A 14,602-nucleotide genomic window follows, 5' to 3' on the forward strand; every position below is an offset into this window, starting at 1 on the left:
AGTTGAAAGCTGTAACCTCAGCAGTCGCTAACTTTGGGGACTCACCCCCTGGTACAAATGTTCATGCATATGCATATTTTTATCACATACTCAGACAGATGCCCTTGCATTGATTTGAATACTTGCATAAATATTAATGTGTACAAATGCTTGCATGCAGAAAACCCATTTATGAAATATCCAATTGCATAAATTAGGAACATTAGATACTAACTGTATTATCACTTCATAAAATACACATACAAGTTTGCATGACCAAAAAAAAAAGGCACAATCCATTGAAAGAGGCCATTCTCTCAATGAGTCTGCCACTCTATAGTCATAAACTGCGAACTTCCACAAACTTTTTGAAGGCTTTAGAGTATGTGTAATTCACTATTTACATGCATCTTTCCTTGTCTGAAAATGTATTAAGTTCTTTTTTAGAGTAAGTTTATAATTTGTTACCTATGACTCCAAAAGGAAATGTCAATTTTTTAAGTCACCAAATAGCCTCAGAAACTAGTTTTTTCACAAAGAATATGACTCAAAAGTAATTTTCATAAAACATCATCCTCAAAACTTATCTGTACACCATTACATTACATGTCTGATTCATTCTTAGGAGTGGCAGGTAAATGTAAACTTTTAAAAATTACATTAAAAAAAAAAAAAAAAAAAAAAGAGAGTAGGGGCCGGCCCGGTGGCGCAAGCGGTTAAGTGCGCGCGCTCCGCTGCGGCGGCCCGGGGTTCACTGGTTCGGATCCCGGGCGTGCACCGACGCACTGCTTGGTGAGCCATGCTGTGGCGGCGTCCCATATAAAGTGGAGGAAGATAGGCACAGATGTTAGCCCAGGGCCGTCTTCCTCAGCAAAAAAAGAGGAGAATTGGCGGATGTTAGCTCAGGGCTGATCTCTTCACAAAAAAAAAAAAAAAAAAAAAGAGAGAGTAAACCCCCGTGGTTTACTCAATTTGGATACAACACAGTTGACAATTGGCAGTTGGCTCCTGTCCTCCACCCAGCTCCATTTGCCAAATGGGGACAGGCTAAAGCTCTTATCTGGAGAGACAGGGTGTTCAGGAAGTAATTTCCCTGTGTCCACTTGGGGCTTCTCAGTTCAGTATATGGCCAGCTGGGTACATTATAAGTTTCACTTTTTTTACTTACATACTTTCTGTGACAGTATAGTCTGACTTAAAAATATTTTTCATTAACTTTGAAGAAAAATCACTCTGCATTTTGCACTTGAACTTTCTGTGCCCACTTTATCACGTAATTGCAAGGACTCATTGCCCACTTTAGACTGGACATCAGTCTCATCTGTGACTGCGGCAGACTTAAGAGACAGGTTCACAGTCAAGACAAAGGAGAGAGAAAAAGAGTTCTCAAACCAAAGTATTACTTCTACCACAGAGAGTGCCTCCTTCTCCCTGAATCTCAAATTCAGCTCTTACGAGAACATGGTAAGCATCTCAGAGGCTGAAAGGACACACAGTGTTTGGCACTATTTTTGCCTTGCCTAGAAGGCAGGCATCCTTTTTGACAAAAGGGTGTACAGCAGGGACTGACCACGGCCACCAATACCCACTTTTCGTCTTCCTCCCCGGCACATCACTACTCTACATTCTGAGCCCCCTGCAGTCAAGCAAGTCCGCATGACTGAGTTCTTGCCTATGGACTACGGATGAGTGTGATGTATACAGCTTCCAGACCTAGCCCCTAAAACCTCTCATGATCCACTGTGGTTCCTCTCTCTGACTGACTGCATGTCAGATGTAGTTCATCCAGTGGAGAATTCCAAGGCCCAGGAGATAGCAGGGACACTAGACAGAAGGGGCCTGGATCACTGAATGACTGCCTGGAGCAGAGCCCTTAAACCTCCATCTCTGCTACCAACATGCATTGGCCTATTATGTGAGAGAGGAATAAACCTTTATTGTGCTCAGATCCGAGGATTGTTTATTTCAGTAGTTAACCTATTTTGACTCATATAAGGTACAACCATAGCACATAGAACATACGTATTATTCCCTTAACAGACAAATCTTTAAGACAATGGGAAGAAAGGAGATCTAGGAGTGTGGCAAGATAGGTCAGGGCCTTGTAAGAGTTTGAGTAGACATGAATCTGGAAATAAACTTACGTGATGTGCAATAGTGAAGCAAAGTACCACACAATTTTATTTATTCATTAAAACATGTATTGGATGTTAACATATGCCAGGCACCATGTCTGGTGCTGAGGTTAAAAATACCACTGGCCACATTCCCTGAGCTCAACACACCACAGTCTAGCTGGCTGGGGAGAAAGAAGATGAAATCAGTCCTGCGACACAGGGTGGTAAGTGCTACAAAAGTCACCCAGAGGAAGCATCTACTATCCCCTCTCAGATGTGGATTTTGTGTAATACACAACATGGATATCTCTAGCAAAGATCACAAAATAAATTCATTTCTAGATGAAAAATAACAGAAATCTGGAATTTGCCAAGACTGTGCTAAACATGACAAATGGCCACTGTGAGCATACAAGTAATACTGATATGTAGATGATTATCAGCCTCTCTACTGAAGTCACTAAGCTCTGCAAGGAAGAACACAGATAACTGAACTGGAACACCCCCAGTGAGCAAGCCCACCCCAGTGACATGCCTTAAAATATCTATATCACCTGGAAATCACCAAGGACACTGACAGATCTCCTCCATCAGATCAAACACTGAATCTGGAATCAGTGCCTTTTAATGAAGCAGAAGCAGAATTTAAATGTTAGTTTCTACCCTTTTAAGTTAAGAAACAGAATTCCAGCAGAATATAGGTTCTCCTCCACCCTCCATCCATCTTCTCCATCCTATTAAAAGCTGACATTTAAATAACTTTGATGTTTATCACAATGCTTGAGAGAAAGCAAAACATCATTAGAGAATTGTCTAAAAATCTTAGGGTCTTGAGTCTAAATTGGGAAACAATTCATTTGTGAACTTATAATAATATATTTTATGCCAACCTGCATTAATGAGAGGAATTTTTTTCACCTTGAATACATGAGAATCATTAAGTCAGTATGCTTACTCTCATTAAAAGGACCAAATTCTACTCTCATCAATGAAAATTCTATAATGGACATTAGCTCCCAGGAAAATGTTGCAACCTTGTTTAATGAAGATGTTTTATAGAAAACTAGGAGTGACAGTAATCAAAATAATTTACTCCTAGGAAGTCTAAATAAAATAAAATAAGCTGTTATAAATGGTAATAAATTTGAAGAATGGAAATGCTGCTGCTATTTCTAGAAATACAAAATGAAGCGACTCTTTAAAACATTTTCATGCCAAGATCTTGTCTCAATTTTCAGTTTATTCCATAATAGTAACAAAACTATCAGTTATTGAGCACTATGCCAAGTGTTTTAATTACATTATAAGAGCTAACATTCAATTCTCGTAATACTCCAGCAAGTTAAGTATTTTTTTATTTCCATTTTACAGAGGTGGAAACTTAGAAACAATGAAGTGAATAAAGCAGAAATTCCTTATATACTCTATATTCTAGAGTAACAGAAGTAATAAAAGGAGATGCTGGCATTTGAACTCAGGTCTTGCGTGCCTCTAAAATCAGCTCTTAAGGCCCAACTGTCTGCCAAGGAAAGAACCTCAGCAGGTGGGTAGTGCAGATGAAATTGGTTTAGGCAGGACACAAGCTCAGGTCTACCTGTCACCACAGCCCATGCTTCTTCTGTCCTGAGTCACACAGTTAACTGTGTCTGTTCCCCACTTGACTTTACGTTAGATCTGGCCTTAGAGCAAGAGTTAAGTGAGAGCTTAAATCTGATTGACAACTTCCTCTCTAGTCTACAAACATTCCAAAAAGCAGAAAGCCAGCTGCCTCCTCCTTGGCACAGTCCCATTGAATCCAAATAAATAATGCAGTGTTTTCTGTGTTTTAATTTTCTTTAGGATTACTGTTCATTATGGTTTAATTTCTGCCTGTTCTAATCATTGCCTACTCTGTCCTTCAAAATGACCTTGTCATCCAACACTGTTCAATAGACTTGAACACTCCCCACCTTATTTATGAATAAGGTTAGATCCACTCTTTTTCAGGACCATAAACATCAGTTCATCTCAAATGTTCTTTGAAAGAACAAAACCATAAGTAAGAAGAAAACTAGACTTGTCATAAAACACACCACTTTTTGCCTGGTATTAATCCCCATTTCAAAATATAACATTTTGGAATGCTCAGGAATAATTACCAGCACTTGGCTTTTGATGTGTGATCTGGAGGGATTTAAGAGAGCATCTGCCACATGCGGAGCAGCCCAGTGATGTACACTCGGCTTTCCCTTCCCTTACATCAGGGCACATGCATTTCCCCAACTCTCCCAAGCCAGACTACACTGTTTGCCCTGATTTCTCAATTACACTTTAATAAAACTGCAGAAATCCAAAAAGAAAAGCCTATCATCCCTCTACGTATCTCCTTCCATAGACAGAGCTCAATCTCATGTTTTTATTTGAGATATTTTATTTCTTCTGCATCATGCAAAGGGCTTTTCCATCACGCATTCATTGATTCTCTCAACTTAAAACAAGCATCAAATATTATCATTCCCATTAGAGATGTAAGAGAAAAGCAGCATAATGACTGAGACATAATGTTCTGCTGAAATAGGTCATTTTAAAAGTTGAAAGAACTTTAAGACTTTATCATATAATCCACATATTGTAGGAAGTTATTTCTTGTTTCTTACCCACATATCTTGCTTGAATTCAAAACTAACTTCCTTTGCTTTTAACTAGGATCAAGTCCTTAATTCCTTACACATGTAAAACTAAGTCATTCAAAACTACTCAACTACTAGGATTTTGTTCCTTTGCATTCTGATTTTAGGAGTTAAAGGTAAATAATCTCAAACAAGCATTCTCATAAGTTACCAAAAAGGATTACTTCCAGACAGTTTCCTGAGGATAACAGGGATCCTGGGTCATTTCTTGGACCATCTATATGCACTATACAGTGATCTACGCTGATTGATGTTCACCATCTCTGGCTGTTTAATAGGCAAGAGGCAGTTAAGTTTTGGAGTCAATGCATTCTGGTTTGTCATCTAACTTGGAAACACTGTCAATAAGATCAACAAAGGGTTAGGCTTAACCTTTATTATAACATAATAATAAGTTTATCTGAACACCCCCCACTGCAGACATTTTAGTTAACTGAGATTTTTCTCTCCATGTTTGTAGGGAACTGAAGTAGCAGTCGCATGCAATGCTAAAGACATCCATATTTATACGGGTTTACACCCTCAGACCTGCCAACCTGACACTGTGTCTGAGACTAGCCATCCCAGGCTTATATCACAGTTGGGGCGCGAACACACCACTGCCCTATTTACATACCATACAGACACCTGTGCTCAACATTTGTCATTCAAGTCTAAATCCATGCAATAAAACTGCTTAAGTTCTTTTTTTCAAATTGGCATAGCTTAAAAATACAGAGATACAAGAAATAATGATTTTTGCCTTTTATTCTCCAAAAGTAGACCCCCATTAAACACTAGTGCTATAATCATCCCAGGCCCAACATCCAGAAATAAGGAGCCTCAAGATCCCACAGTAACGATTACAGTGAAATCTAACCCACAGAAGGGCCAAGCTGACAACAGGACTAGATAAACCATTTCCAAAATTTAGACAATGACCCTAAAATCTAGTGTCATTCTCTTACTGAAAAAGATCTTTTAGTTACTCCCCAAATTCTTCAGGATGAAATTAGTATTTGCAGTTCCTCAAACACACCATGAAGTCATTCTGGACTCTTTGTATATGTGGTTCCTCTATGTGGGAAGTTTTTTGCCACCCAGCATTCACCATCACCTCTTCCTCACTTGCCTCTATCCTTATTCATTCTTAGAAACTCATCTCATACCACCTTCTTCTGTAAGCCTTCTGTGACCATCACTAAACCCCAGCTAATGCTAGGTGCCTGACTCTGTACTCCCCCAAAACCTCATCTCTCTCCTAACACACTTACCAGGCTGTGTTGTGTGTTCTGGGAGAGAGAGAACTGTGCTTAGATCTTGAATCCTCAGCTCCTAACATGGTGCCAAGCACAGAGTAGGCACCTTCAGAGGGGAGAGAACAAGAAAGGTAAGTCTATCCTGAAGGAGAATATGCATTAAACCTTAACATCAAGTATCACATGAATAAATCCCATGCTCACACTGTCTGGGGAAATGCAGAGCCTGCCTTTATGCCAGCACATAAAGGAACATTTGAATGGAAGATTCTATTCATGGGTGATGAAGTTCTGTTTTGAGTGTTAAGAAATTTGAAACTTCTAAATTTGGTCCTCATATCACTATGTGAGCTCTCAAATGCCATTTAAGGATAAACGAACTTCTGCACCAACAAAAAGAAGCTAATATCTTTGACATTTGCTCTATGACACAAGGGCTCTAGACATAACATACAAGCAATGATTCCAAAATTCTGGTGTAGGGGGAAAATCCTGCATTTTGAAGTCAGAAAAGAACCTAGACTCAAATCCCAGTTCTATTCTTTACCGGTTGCATGCATTAAGGCAATTTATTTATCCTCTCTGAGCTTGTTTCATCTGTGACATGAAGATAATGACAACTATTTCTAGGAATTGTTGAGAAAAGCAAATGAAAGACTGTGCCCAGCACTCAGTGAGCCCTTCATGAACATTTGTTCCCATCTCTGTCCTCCATTCAGGGAGGACTTGTCATCCAAGTACAAACGGGGGGCACAGTGACAAAATGATTGACACGCTCATGCCCGAGTCCTGAACAGCTAAAGGAGGAGAAGCCCTCCAGACTCTGTGTGCTTTAACGGTGCAGGAAGCCAATCAGGTTTTCTCCAAAACCCGTACATGGTTTCCGTATATGGGAATTGGATTTTCATATTATCTTTTCATCATTTCACTATGAAAATCTGTGTTTTCAAGATGCTGCGGCCCTTGTGTTGCTGGTAGCTAGTATAAACCTAAGGAAAACATGGGGACCTTCAAAGGTTTCCAAAATGCTCTTTTTTCTTAAGCTGTGTGGTGGGTACATGGGTGTCCATTTTATTACTGTTCTTTAAACTGTATATGAGTTTCTATAGCTGGTTTTGTATATGTGATATATTTCACAATTTAAAAGCAGGGTAAAATTGTAATGTTAAGAGACTGAAATCAGGGATCCAAGGCATGGAAATCCTGATGGCATTTACTAAGGACAATGCATTAATATTTTGTCCACTTGAACTGATGGATTGTTCTGAGCCATTGATGATGTTTTAGAGGATTTACAGTTTAATACCTAGAAATCCTTTTTTTAATGTGCCTTGAAAGGCCACTTCTGAATGACTGCAAATTTCAACAATGCCCACCATTGTCATGCAGGGCCATGCCTCCAAAGAGAAGGGCAAACCAGACTGGAGGTCAGAAAACCTCGGTTCTAGCCCAATTCTTTTATGGACAGCGTGGTAGAGCTTCAAGCTAACTTCCCAAGTATTCAGAAAACACAAACTTAAGGTCAGGTGGTCCTTTGTCAACACCCTCATAGAGGGTAACCGCAAAATACAGGCTACTTTATGAGGACAGGCTAAAAGCTGCCAAGTAAGTTAAAAAATAATAATTTAATTATCTAACTTTTAAAGATATTATTGTAATAATCACAGTAATAATCTAAGAAGCAATCTGCAAAAAATAAACACAGCAGTGATCAGTTTAATAGTATTATAGTTATGCCACACTCTGCCATTTACAAATCGCAGTCACAGACATTTGTACCGAGAATCACACACACACACACACACACACACACACACACACACACACAGAGGTGTCAGGAGACAAATGGGTAATAATGTAGGAAGCAGATGGGAGGACTGTCTCATAAGCAGAGTGAGCACATGCTCCATACATAAGCGAGGTAAGGGGCCCCCAAAATAGAAAAGAGTTCAGTGAACTTACATAGAAGCCTGCAATTAGAAAATCTAACAAAGTACTAATTATTTTCAGGTTATCTGTGTATTCTACACTTCAAAGTTTAGCATCATTGTTGATTTTTTAAATTTATTTCATTTTAGGGGAAGCACCATAATCTTTGCAGAATTTAGAACCTTCAAAGGTTATAATCTAACCCTAGAAGCAGAAATAGTAATGGAATAGAGGTTGGAAGCAAGGTAAATAATTTTAGCATCTGTCCTGTCTCTTGCTAAATATTCACAAATTTTTGACCTCTAACGGAAAGCCTATGATCAGAATTTAATAAGCTAATTAGTTTACTCTAAATAACCCAGTGGTGTGGGTTATTCAATTATATAAATGACATTAATTTTACAAGTACAAAAAATGGTTTTCCTCCTTTAATAAGCAAATATAGACTTACCCTTCCCAGTACTTAGTAATTTAACACATCAAATGTCTCATCTGGCAAAACATAAATTTGAAATGCAGTTATGAAAATGTTTAGAATAAATAAATGCCCAGGGGTGGAATGGAGCAACTTCTGGAAAAAAAAAGGGAAATAAATGGTTAAGTGCCAGCACACACACTCATGCTGGAGGACACAAAAAGGTTCCCAGCAGTTGTTAAATTCATTTAGAGAAATTCGCTTTATTTTTCCAACAGAGCTCTCCCCAGCTAATCTGTATTACAACCTGCAGGAGTCTTAATATTCTCAGCAGGCTCAAGATGCGGGCCACACTGGTTCAGCCATTTAATCTTGCAAGAGAACAATATTTGGCAGGAAAAGACCCCACAGCAACGAGGGGACGTCCCAGAGGTTCGCTGTCAGCACAGACGGGGCCAAGAACGCCGAAGGTGGAAACCAAACAGCACTAACCAACGTTTACCATTTCTTTCCAGTAACTCTCCACTCAATCACGTATGTGCACTCCACATGTGTAGGCAAAATATACACATCACATGTGTGCATACATGGCTCTTTCAGATACATGTATGTTTTTAAAAGGCAAAATGTTTTCTCAATATTTTGGAGCCCGTCATGAAAAATGTTTAATTCAAAACTATCATTACCGGAGGTTGAAGGTAGGAAAGAGATGAAGAAAAATGACCATGGTTTTACTTTCAAAATCTTTCAACTTCTTAAGCACTGAAAACCAAAATAGAGGGAACATATATATGAATTTTTAAATGTATGCAAATATTTATATTGATCTTTTTAACCATCCTGAAATTAATAAGCTAACTTCTTTAAATGAGAATTTTTTACAGTTTACATATAATACTATGGTTTGGTTAATTTGAGTGATAATTTTCTGGAAACCCATACTGACAGGCCAACAGAGAATAGGGAAAACAGATGTTGGGAGACAGGTAAACTTAAGAACAAAATTGACAGCACCTATTATACAAACAAACAGGAGGAAGCACTATTCAAAAAAATGACTCAGAAAAATTCTTCAAAAGTTATTTTAAAATAGTGATGGCAAGGGTTTGATTTAGCTCCCAAACCTGGTCAGTTACCCCTCTGATATGAACACAGTGTTCCATCTATCAAGCATTTCTCACACTGGGCAGCAACATTCTGCTCACCCACTGGAGGGTGAACTGCAAGCTCCATGAGGCCAGGGGTCATATCTACTCTATTGCTCATATCTCCCATCTCCTAGCAAAGTGCCTGGCATGTAGTAAACACTCAAAAACGTTCATTCAGTCAGTAATTGTTTTCAAAAGTGGTTTCTTTTAGAGAATTGTTTTTTGGATTTATAGATACCGAAAATATGCACACTTGAAAATATGATGCCACTCTTTCAACAATCTTGCCTCAATCTACATTTCAAATATGGTGTCTCCCTCTGCACTCTAACAAGTACACTTGGGTGTTCCTAACCTTATCATAGTCCTTCTTTCCTTCCTTTACTCCTTCCAATGCCATCTTCTCCTCAGATACGCCTTTACATTGCACTAAGGCTTTCCTTCTCCACGAAAGCCTTTCCCAGCCGCTTCACACATCCTCGCATAGGCATAAACACATGCAAGAGTGGTGTCTCATTCTTTCTGCAATCTACAGGGCCTGGTGCAACCTGATGCCCACAGCAAATGTTGAATGAACAAACGCACATGCGCATGTAAGGCAAATGTGAAGGCAAATTCTATCTTATTCTTTACAGTTAGAGCATTGTATTCTGGAGGATTCAAACATGAACAAGAAATGCTGCTTGCCCTCAAAGGCCTCTTATTACCCCACAAAAGTAAATATTTAAATCACTTTGTTTTGGGGAAATCAGTTCTATCAAATATAACAAGTGCTAAGAAGAACAGAATGATTTTTTAAAGTTTTTTTCTTTATTCTTTTTTCTACTATAATGTTTTAAATAGTTTGCTAAATACGGACAAATTCTGACACTTTCATAATTCTAAGAATACAATGATACTGTGGGAGATCAAGATTTGGTCACTATGAAATATATCTCTTTACTTTGATTGTTTTCTCTGATGGACATTTGACCTCCCCCACTAACTGCCTAAAGAATTTGACATAGAAGATCTGTTCCAGGAAGGAGTTACTATCTGATGGCTGTAATATAATGTAAAATAGATGTTACAATAGGAAAGGCACCAACAAGCCCATCTTATCAAAAATTCTGTCTCTCTGGCCACATTCTCTACATGGCCCTGCAAGAAGTTGCCAGACAAACATTTGCATTTATAAGGGAAATCTCCATTTGTAAAGGTATCTCCCTTTCTGTATTGGGAAGAGGGGGATGACCTCATTTCTAGAAACTTATCAGTGTGAAAGGTGAGGCCTTAAATCTGCATAATAACCCTACTCTTGTTTACTGTGCTTTAGTGGTAATCTCCTGTAACTGACTCCGCCCAACCCCAACATCCTCCTTTGTCTTTAGCTGAAGATAGTATTTAAGACGAGAATCTCTGCTATTGTGTTGAGAAAGGCAGTGTCCCTGGTTTCTCCCATGTATACATGTTATTAAACTTGGTATTATTTTCTCCTGCTAACCTGTCTTGTTAATTATTTGGCCAGCCATAAGAACCTTAAGGGAAAGGGTAGAGGGGGATTCTCCCTCTTCCCCCACAATACAAAAGCTTAATTCAAACCAATTAAAAGTTGACTTCATTACAGTCAATATAGCCACAAGAGGAAAAGTCAATCATAAATATGAGAGCAAACAAAAAAAATGATCATAACTTCTTGTTTCTTGTCCCTGGAACCAAATCTGGGATATTTCACAAAAGCTACCGGTCCTTCAAACAGATATAAGTATTTATACTTTTACAAGTAGCATTGCATACAATTCTGTACAGAAGAGAAAAAGGCTGCAAAGTGGCCCTGAAATATTCTTGCTTCTAACTTCCAATCGTGCAATTTTCTTTAATTGTATAAACTTGGGCTGGGGTACCAATGGGTTTTAATTAAATCTCTGTATAATGCCTCTCTTGATTCCTGACCTCCTAATAAGTTAAAATGTCATTTGACTATTACACTTATTAACCAAAAAAACAACAGGTTTTAAACCTACCTCCAGCCGGCCCCGTGGCTTAGTGGTTAAGTGCGCACACTCTGCTGCTGGCGGCCTGGGTTCGGATCCCGGGTGCGCACCGACGCACTGCTTGTCTGACCATGCTGAGGCCACGTCCCACATACAGCAACTAGAAGGACGTGCAACTATGACATACAACTATCTACTGGGGCTTTGGGGTAAAAATAAATAAATAAAATTATTTTAAACCTACCTCCAAAAATCCATTGAAATTATAACGATGTGGCACAATTATTAACGCCAGTCACATCTGGGGACTCCACAAATACATATGTAAGATTTCCAGCTTTTCTTCCACATTCAGTATGTACTCACTGAACGTATGTCCCAAAAGGTATAATAAAATCTGGAAGAAAATTCAGATCCTTTTTAAGTTTTAAATTTATATAATAAACTGGAAATTGAGACATTTTTTAAAAAGCTAGTCCTTATTAGACTTTCTCTGTGGCATAGGAATATTCCTTTTCTATTGTCACACCTCTGCCCTCCTTTCTCTTCACGACTGCCCAGGCCAAAACTGCCAGCACAGGACACAGGAAATCTATATTCTGAGCCACATAATTCAACTGAGCTGGAAAACTTAAAAACATAATTACTATTGTACGTTATCTTTGTTTCTATAAATGACTATGGCTCAAAACCACAAATAAAAAGAGGCTTGAAAGGGTCAATTAAGGACTGGAAATAGGACCTAGAAGGAAATTCTTTTTTTTTTTTTTTAGTTAAGATTGTTCAGTTTGAAAATAGGAAAAAATAAAAAACTGAATGCAGAAGTTTCTTTCCCTGGAACGGCAACAGGTGGTGTCATCTCCCTTCACTAAAGAAACTGGCTTATCATAGTAGCTTACAATTACAAAATGTATGTTACTTATCTCAAAATTACCCTATGACACATGTAGATCATTTCCCATTTAGTCCTGTTATAGACTGAAATATGTCCCCCCAAAATGCATATCTTGAAGCCCTAACCCCTGATATGACTGTATTTAGAGATGGGGCCTGTAAGAAAGTAACTAAGGTCAAATGAGGTCATAAGGGTGGGGCCCTGATCCTACTCAACTGATGTCCTGACAAGAAGAGGAAGAGAGGCCAGAGATCTCTTTCTCTCATGCACATGCATGGAGGAAGGGTCATGTGAGGACACAGCAAGAAAGCAGCCATCTGCAAACCAGGAAGAGAGCTCTCACCAGAAACCAACCCTACTGGACCTTGATTTGGGACTTCCAGCCTCTAGAACTGTGAGAAAATAAATTTCTGTCATTTAAGCCACACAGCCTGTGGTGTATTGTTATGGCAGCCTGAGCAGACTAATGCAAGCCCTATTATTTTCAGATACTTAGACACCAAAAAGAATTCCCTGGCTATGACATTTTAAAAAAGGGGCAGTCCTTGCATTTCTAATATAATGAAATTCTTAGTTGCCACATTAGAAAGCAAACAGTCCTACTTTACAGAGAGAATGCTGCTATAATCTTTTGATAAAACTATAGAAATCACTGAATCAGCCAAAACAAGAGAAAGTGAAAAATAGGTGTTTATCAAGCAGCACAAAAGAAATGACAAATTCAAAGCAATTTTAAAAGCTAAGAACTCTCTTGCAAAGCGAAGCTTCAAGAGGAAGAATGTGCAAAATCAGTCAATATTTTGCATATTATTGCCTCACTCATTTACCCAACACACATTTACAGAGCATCTGCTATATGCTGAGCACTATTCTAGGCATTAGCAAATTTTGTGTTGAAAAGATAGATTAGTTCTCTACTCTACTGTGGCGCATATCCCAGGAAAGATTTTATCTGCCTATCCTGAGAAGTGGATGGAAAGGCAGACTCTTCTGAAAAAGAAAAAAAAAATTTTTTTGAGTAAATAACATGCTTAAAAGAATTCAATCATTTACTGAATAAATATTTATTAGGTAACTACTCTGTGCTGGAGAATGGTGGAATGGAGGAAAGATCTGGGAGTTTTAAGGAAGAAAGTCAGTGTGATATCTACACAGATCTTAAAAGAGATGGTTAATTAAAATAAATCTAGAAAGATTAGAACACCATGTAATAATCTCCATTATAAGATGAAATCCACACGAGGCTAGAGAGATTCACTCCTCAAAGTATCAAAACAGTGTGTTTGTCAGGGGCCCTCCTGGATAAGCCATCCCAGAGCCGGCAGCCTTGGCCAGAGTGAGGAGCCATGGGAAGAAGATTTGCTGTCACAAGGAGTCAACTCATTTATGTATCCAATTTGGCTCCGTGCTAGGCCCTGGGGCTACAGAGAAAAAAACACAGCCCGAGTCTTCACCGAGTTCAGTGTAGAAGGAAGAAAACTCATAATGCAGCCATAGAACCAGACTGCCAGGTGGTGAGAGGGAGAGTGAGGCCAGGGAAGAGGAGGCAGCCTTTGGGCAGAGGATGGGCAGGGAGAGGGTGCAAAGGGCCTTCCAGGCATAAGTCTGATGTAGACAGGGTTCAAGGTCCAAGAGGACACCACGCTTGAGATCTCAGCTGGCAGTATCCAGGGACAGCCTCACATTCCTTGCTAAACATTTTGCATTTTATTCCAAAGGTAATGGGGAGCAACTGACAGATTTTAAGGAAGAGAGTGACATGATCAGAGGTGCATTTTAGGAACCTTGCACAAAAGCATGAGAACAGCTTGGGAGAGAGGAAGGGCAGCGCTGTGGCAGGGAAGAAGAGTTACAAGATTATTCCCACAATCCAAACAAGGGAGGGCGGGCCGAAATTAATGACGTGACAAGAAAGGCAAAGCACAGAGCACCATGATATGCATTCTTGGAGATACAAAGAATACACCGAAAAGGACATGGATGATCTTCATCTTTACGATGTTAGTTAGAGAGTAAAAACACATACCACGTGAAACGCTAATTAAAACCAAAATGTGGACTGCGATGTGTGAAGCGAGCGGTACAGATAACAGTGCCATGGTACAAAGCACTACCATGATTCAGAGACGAGAAAGATGGCTACAGCTGGGGTCTGAGCGTGTGTCTAGGATAAGGGGGTGGGGATGTCATTTACAGACGGTGTGAAATTGTTCCAAATGAGAGGAATGACTCATGCAAA

The 14,602-nt window shown here is 39.1% G+C and overlaps 1 protein-coding gene across 7 annotated transcripts in view; it reads right to left on the reverse strand.

Annotated features, from left to right (window-relative positions):
• Window positions 1-14,602, reverse strand: part of NEBL (nebulette) — a 342,489-nt gene that overhangs the window by 143,491 nt on the left and 184,396 nt on the right. For 4 of the 7 annotated variants that reach the window (XM_058532530.1, XM_058532527.1, XM_058532528.1 and 1 more), the window contains 3 exons: window positions 11,713-11,865; window positions 8,384-8,424; window positions 6,019-6,109 (listed from right to left, as the gene is read on the reverse strand). The exons of 2 other annotated variants lie outside the window; for them this stretch is intronic. The gene's annotated coding sequence lies outside the window, so the exon portion shown is untranslated. Of the gene's footprint in view, window positions 1-6,018; window positions 6,110-8,383; window positions 8,425-11,498; window positions 11,672-11,712; window positions 11,866-14,602 lie in introns of those variants that run through there. One more of the 7 variants, XM_058532529.1, reaches the window with a different exon arrangement.

Source organism: Diceros bicornis, chromosome 36 (assembly GCF_020826845.1).
Source record: "Diceros bicornis minor isolate mBicDic1 chromosome 36, mDicBic1.mat.cur, whole genome shotgun sequence".
In the NCBI taxonomy this organism is placed as follows: domain Eukaryota; kingdom Metazoa; phylum Chordata; class Mammalia; order Perissodactyla; family Rhinocerotidae; genus Diceros; species Diceros bicornis.